Here is a 6,791-nt window from a genome sequence, read left to right on the forward strand (position 1 = left end):
GTGACCAAGTCTAGGCCAGGCCCACCCAGATGGACTCCACAGCATGTCTACTGGTCATTTAACAAGAACGGAAAAGTAGTTTGTCCCAGGCCCTAACCAAAATCTAGTATATAAGGCCAAATTTGGGAGAGGCTGGCATGCCAGCAGAGCAGTCAAGATCTGCTGCTAAAATTCCATACTGGATCAGAGAGAAAGTCCAAGGGCACAGACCACATAGAGCAGAGCAAGTGAACAATGTAGCTGAGCAGGAAGACTAGACATAATGCTTGAAACTCCAGAAGTCTGATGCCTGAAGTGGGGTTGTTATGGTTTATATCTAGATGTCCCCTCAAAGTCTTATGCACTCATAGATGGGGCTTTTGGGAAGTGACTGGATCATGGAGGTGAGTTACTGGATTAGCCTGCTGATTGGTTTATAGCTGGGTGTGGTGTTGGGAGGTGAAGCCTGGTGGAAAGTGATGTGTCACCGTATATATCTTTCCTCTTCCCTTGACGGCTCATTGCTTCCCACTGCCATGCCATGAGCAAGTGCCAACCTCCTCTGCCATGCTGCCCTTCCTTGGAGCCAGCTGACTACAGACAGAAACCTGTATAGATTGTGAGCTGAGATAGACCTTTTCCTCCTTTAACTTGTAGATGTTGGATATTTTGTTCCAGCAAAGAGAAAGGAAATAAGACAGGGGTCTACCACTCTGGCAGGGACTCAAAGCCCAAATGGATCTGGACATATTGGAGCTTGAGGCACACTAATCACTTGGGATGTTTCTGACGACAATGTCTCAATATGAATGCAACAGTTATTTAGTGAGGAAGCAGAGCTGACACTAACATAAATTTTTTTCATTTCTGCTGTATATGTGGCTGGAGTGGGACCAATTTAGGTGTGTGTGGGGGGGTACTAGGGATCAAACTCAAGGGTACTCTACCACTAAGCTACATCCCCAGACCTTTGAAAAATTTTTTTTGTTTTAAAGAGAGTAATAAATGAGAAACAAACAAACAAACAAAAAATAGAACAGTAGCAGCATACCAGTATCACGAACATAAACAAATCAGAGCAAGAACGTTCAAAGTGATCCAGGGTTTCAAGACAATATAATACGAATCAACAGTGGTTGTTACATTGCATACCGCTATCCTCAACTACATTGCTCAGATTACCAGATGTAAGAATGAAAGATTGCTCAAACCATTAAAGAGAATAAGAAAATAATTCTTCAATAAAACATTAGAGATAATACAGAGTTTCACTAGACAAGATGGTAGGAGTCCACCATTGTAATTCCATTGCATATTGTTACCCTCAAAGCAGTTGCTCAGATCATGAGACACAAGCATGCAAAGTTGATCAGAACATAGAAAGTTGTTAGCATTAACTGCTCATTTCAATACACCATCAGACATCAGCAATACAGTCATTGCAGCTATTCATATATATATTTATATTTTGCTTTCCTTCTTTCTTTTTTCTTCTTTCCCTCATCCCAGTCATTCCTTCCTTTGAGCAATTTCTTTCCCTTTCTATCATCTATTGTACGCTTTGAGTTTTACCTAGTCTTTCAGGTTCCTACACCAAGGAGACAATATGATGTTTACACACCCCAGACCTTTTTTATTTTTTATTTTGAAGCAGATTCTACTTAAGTTCCCCCAGGCTGGGTTTAAACTTCCACTCCTCCTTCCTTGGTTGGGGTTACAAGAGTGTGTCACTAGGGTAGGTTTTGATGGTTATATAAATAGTCATACATGGAGATCTGAATTAAATGGCACTATATTTCTGATTTCCACTGGGGACATTATTACCTTTATAGGCTGGTGCTCAGAGCACTTATTTAGTTAGCTGAACTTTTAGTTTGGTAGTGAGCATGAAGGATCTCAAAATAAAATGTGTATACACTAACTGCCCTGATGTGAATGACCAAGGGGTATTCATCTATGTCTATGTATAAAAATGTGTGAGTATGTGTGTGTGTGTGTGTGTGTGTGTGTGTGTGTGTGTGTGTCGCCTCCTGAACAAGTGGATTTTGCAGAGTTTGGATATACTGCAAAAAGTTTGATCCTATGGAGATTGTCTAAACTTTAACACTTGAGAAAAGTTTAGAGCTCAAGGGTTTTTATATGGCCTTTTTCCTTTGCCTTCAAATCCCAGAGCCTGGATTTAGGAGTCTGTAGAATGTGGTAAAACCATGTCTAGCTCCTTAATGGTTGTAGGACTCTTGGTAGGTTACTTAACCTCTAAATGGCTAACTGATGTTTTCCTGGTCTGTAAAATAAGGATAATGATATTTGGCTCATAAGATGGTTATGAGGATAAAACAACATATAGCAAGTGTTTATTTGTGACTCTTGGTTTGTAGTAAGTACTGAGTAAATAGAAGCTATTCCTGTTAGATTTAAAGGTACCAAGTAAAGGCCATGAACAACCAGATGCCACCCCTCACTAAGGTTTATGTTCTTTTCATACTATAGGCAGAATCTGCAAGTAGACACTTAAAATATTGAGTAGGCTCTAGACTTAACTAAACCGAACACTTAAAATGGTCCATCATTTGCTACTTTACAAGGTACTCAAGAGCTACTCAAGTCTCTTCCAGACAGAGTAGCCTTTCCTCATCTTAAAATAGGCTAAATGACTTTGTGGACAAATGCCGATCTGGCTTAAAAACCCAGGCATTTCTTGTTTCTACATAAATTAATAATTGAAAACAGAATTTCTAAACAACAAACTTCCATTTTGCTGAAAACAAGAGTCTAATGGATGCCTCTAAACTTAGCAAGCTCTCCAGATGTACCATCCGTGGGTTTTTGTCAACTCCCCCGTAATGTACCCTGATGGCCAGGGATTGGCAGCGCTGGAGGGCATCGGGTGCAAATAGGCAACAGTCCAGGAACAACTTCTTCCTGGACCGTAGATTCTCACACTGCTAGAGTGGACTTTGAATCCATTAATTTTCGATGAAAAAGTAAGAGTGATGTGTTCTGACATCAGTGGTTTCAAACAACCTAGTGAGACATACTAGGAAGCCTTCCAAAATTGATGAGCTCAACTGCTGATAGGAGAACTGAAGAAAATGTTCAGCACAGCTGAGATAACCCAGCAGTTCTTTCCCAAGCTACTTATGAATCCTGAAACTGGAGTTCATTTGGAGTTTATTTTATTTTTTTAAATTTGGAGCCAGAAATCTTTCTAATTCTTCTCAAAGCAGAAAACTTTTTTTCCCCTGACCTCATTAGATTTTGTTCAGGCTTGTCCATTTAAGTGTATGTCTTCATTAGTTATTAGATGAGTTAGCAGACTTCCACTTTAAACTTCAAGGAAAAAGTACTAGTAAATGTATATGATGCTAAAAATGTGTTGCCTTTCCCTCCGGCCCCCACCAAACCCTACGCCAAACATTTCTGTCCTGGGGGCACACACCATTTGAAAGGAGAAAGTCATGCCTGTTCCTGAATGTGTCTCAGATGTTTTGGAAGGCGCGCAAACAAGACACGCTCACTTGTGTTGCTGGTAGGAGGGCCTAACGGGCCTGGAGAGGCACTCAAATGGTTTAAATGTGAAATGATGAAACTTAGACTTTCAAGTTTTAAGATCAGAACCAGCAGCAAATGTAACTCTAAATCCTTGCTCCTAGATCTTTCAGCAGGCAGCAACATGTGAGCCCACAGCTGACAGACACAGGAGGAAAATATACAAGAAGAAACGGATGAGAGAGGCCACTTTATGCTCATTGGGTAGCGATAGGCCAGTGGGATCTGTCTTACTGGAATAATCCATAGCAAGATGGTGGATATGTTTTCCTTTATTTTAATTGTAACTATTGAAGATGTATTCTATAGTTTCGGACATAAGTTGTGGGGCTTAGTGCAAAATGAAAGTGGAGGAACACTTGTCTGAAAAGCAGGAAAAGAATGTTATTAATGTACTAAAATATAAAATGCTTCCTGTTGTGCTATCATTCTCTCTTCTGTGTTGTGATGTGTTTTATTTCCTATTTAGTGACTAAATCTTCACAGACACATAAAGATCCTGTGATGGGGTGTCCATGGTCCACTGAGTGCCAGGTTCCTCCCACCAGCCACTGGACTAGCACAGAGTGCCCTGGCCCCAGAGAGAAAGCCGATCTCCCACTGCCACAACCCACTGCAGACAAACAACTTTCATGGGATTGCAAATTCCATAGCTAAATTGGGGTTGGCTACAGGCTCACACCTACCAAGATGCCCACAGAACCCACCATAGTGCTGCCAGCCTAGGGTGAGGACAACTATGGTCATGTCCCACCAGAGATTCTATGGGGCACATGCCCAACCCTGATCCCCCACCTTGACATTTCTGGCACCTATACCAGGTGAAGTATGAGTCAGCACTTACCCCACTTTCAGCTCCCCACACCAACCCTCTCCTTTTCCCCAGTGCTCCCTGGGTACCGCCCTAGGTGGATGGTGGCAATGGTCACAGAATAGAGAAAAGGAGGCCAGGTAGGTCAGTCTCTAAACACCAACTCTCATGCTCCATTGTTCCATAGTACTTTACTTACCAAACATGAATTCTATGATTAGTAAATGATTGAATAAAATAAGTCCAATATTGTTTACTGACTGGCTGACTGTTCTCTCTGAAGTTGGTAACCCACTGTCCCTGTTTTCAAAAACAATGAACTTGACAGAAGAGAACCTATTTCATTTGTGAGATGTGTCACATTGCATAGAGTTCATTTGAAATACTGTTAAGACAGAATAAATTCATTTCCTCCCTTGTAAAAGTCATTTGAGCTTAACAATGTTATACTTATTTTCCTGATATTTGTTTAATTAATATCAACATGGTAATGAGAAGCGTGCTAGTATTTTGCCAAATTACCATGGAAGTCATTTTCCTGAAATGTTCCCCTGTAGAGGATGTCCTCATTCACTTATATTTCCAATCACAGTCATAAGGGGTCGTAAGGCCTCTGGAAGCTGTGCTCTCATGATGTTACTTTATCATGGGATGGGTGACCCAGATATAGCCACCTAACATTTCTGACCTTTGATTTCTTCATCTGTAAAACAAAGACTGACCCATCCTACGGAATTATTTTCAGGCTCTTACAAGAAAATATGAGTTAAGTCCCACTGCAAACTTTAAAGCCCAGTTTAAATACAAATGATTCTCCTTGCCCAAAGTCACACACAATACTTATGTCAAACCAGATCCATATTTGGAGAGCCTGATGCCTGCTCCAGTGCTCTTTGTGCCATATTCAGAGTTCCTGAGTCATGAAGAATGACAGCTCCTTATCACCCACTGCTTCATCTGTCCACCCATCCATTCTTTGATCTAATAAATATTTATTGAATATCTTTGCTTTCATGGAGCTTACCAAATACATAAATAAATATGTCACTCTTAGAAAGTGATAAAGATAGAATGTGGAAATATGGAGAAAATAAATGAGAGGGAGAAAGAATAGAGGTGCGCGCGTGCAATTTTAAATAGGAGAGCAAAAAAGGCCTCAAAAAGGTTATTCGGGCAACAGCCTGAGGAAGTGTATTCTAGAAAGAGGAGGCACGACTGGTGCCATCTTTGCTGCACCCCGGGGGGGGGGGTTGATCCTGGAGCTGAACTTTTCATCTGCAGCCCTCCTCCTCCTACTAGAGAAAACAAAAAACAAAACTCCCTTCTGATCATCCATGCTGCTCGGTGCTGTCTGGAACAGAGCTTTCCCCGTCAAGTCCTCTGAACACCGTGCTGCTCCGAGTTGGATGACTGGTTCACTGGAACAGGTTTCATGGTTGGATAGGCTGGGCACATGGTCCTTCCTAGAACCCCTTGTATTGGAGTCAGACTTGGCCACCTCTGTGAGAAGGGTCAGGCCCTTCAGCTTTAACTCTGAGTTACAAGATTAAACACAGGGGACACATGAGTAGGACAGAGAGTCTCACTATCAAAGAGTCAGATCAGTAAATGTTTTAACAATTTTTTTTAATGCTTTTAGACTCACAGAAAACTTGCAAAACTAAGAACAATTTTATACCCTTTATGCAGATTCATCTACTGTTAACATATTACCCTATATGTTTTCATATTACTCTATCTGTATCTTCAACTCATTATCTATGTAATTTTGTTCTGAACCTTTCAAGAGTAGGTTACATACAAATACATGATGGCCCTTTGCTCCTATTGGACCTATTCTCTTACATAACCAGTCCAGTTTTGAGCTTCAGGAAATTTCAGTTTTGTCATATCACCTTAATATTGTCCTTCAATAGAGTCATATTTCCCCCAGGACAGGATCCAGCCTAGGGTCAGGTATTGTCTGTAACTCTTACGTTACTTTAGCTTCCATTAATCTGGCATATTTCCACAGCCTTCCCTAACATATCACATCGACAGTTGCATGATGTCCACCTGCCCCTCATTGACATGATTACTTTTTACTCACTAATTTCTCCACTATAATATCACTAAATCTCCCCTGCTTTGCATGTAAAATACAAAGTGTATAATGACACTGCAAGTTCATGCAAATATCCTGATTTTCATCAAAATGTCTTCTTAGAGTTATCATTTGATGATGATTCTTGCTGAAAAAATCTTTACCATAAATATACAACGTGATTTTTTCCATCTCTGATGCTCTATCCCCATTGACCAGCTGACTCTTGACATCCAACTATAAAATAGATTTCCCTCCACCCCATTATTTATCCATATGTCCGCCATCTATTTATCTGATTAGCAAGGACTTGTGAATTCCTGTTTTCCCAATGGTTTATAATTCATTACTGTGCTTAATTATGTTGGT

General features: G+C 40.6%; 1 long non-coding RNA gene across 1 annotated transcript in view; it reads left to right on the forward strand.

Moving 5' to 3' along the window:
- The window catches only part of LOC106147583, a 60,899-nt gene extending 56,978 nt beyond the window's left edge, over nt 1-3,921 (forward strand). Inside the window, exon 3 of the long non-coding RNA XR_001232520.1 lies at nt 3,633-3,921. This is a non-coding gene — a long non-coding RNA (uncharacterized LOC106147583). The remainder of the gene's footprint in view (nt 1-3,632) is intronic.
- Nucleotides 3,922-6,791: the final 2,870 nt, after the last annotated feature.

Source organism: Chinchilla lanigera, unplaced genomic scaffold (genome assembly GCF_000276665.1).
Source record: "Chinchilla lanigera isolate Chin_1 unplaced genomic scaffold, ChiLan1.0 scaffold00185, whole genome shotgun sequence".
Taxonomy (NCBI): domain Eukaryota; kingdom Metazoa; phylum Chordata; class Mammalia; order Rodentia; family Chinchillidae; genus Chinchilla; species Chinchilla lanigera.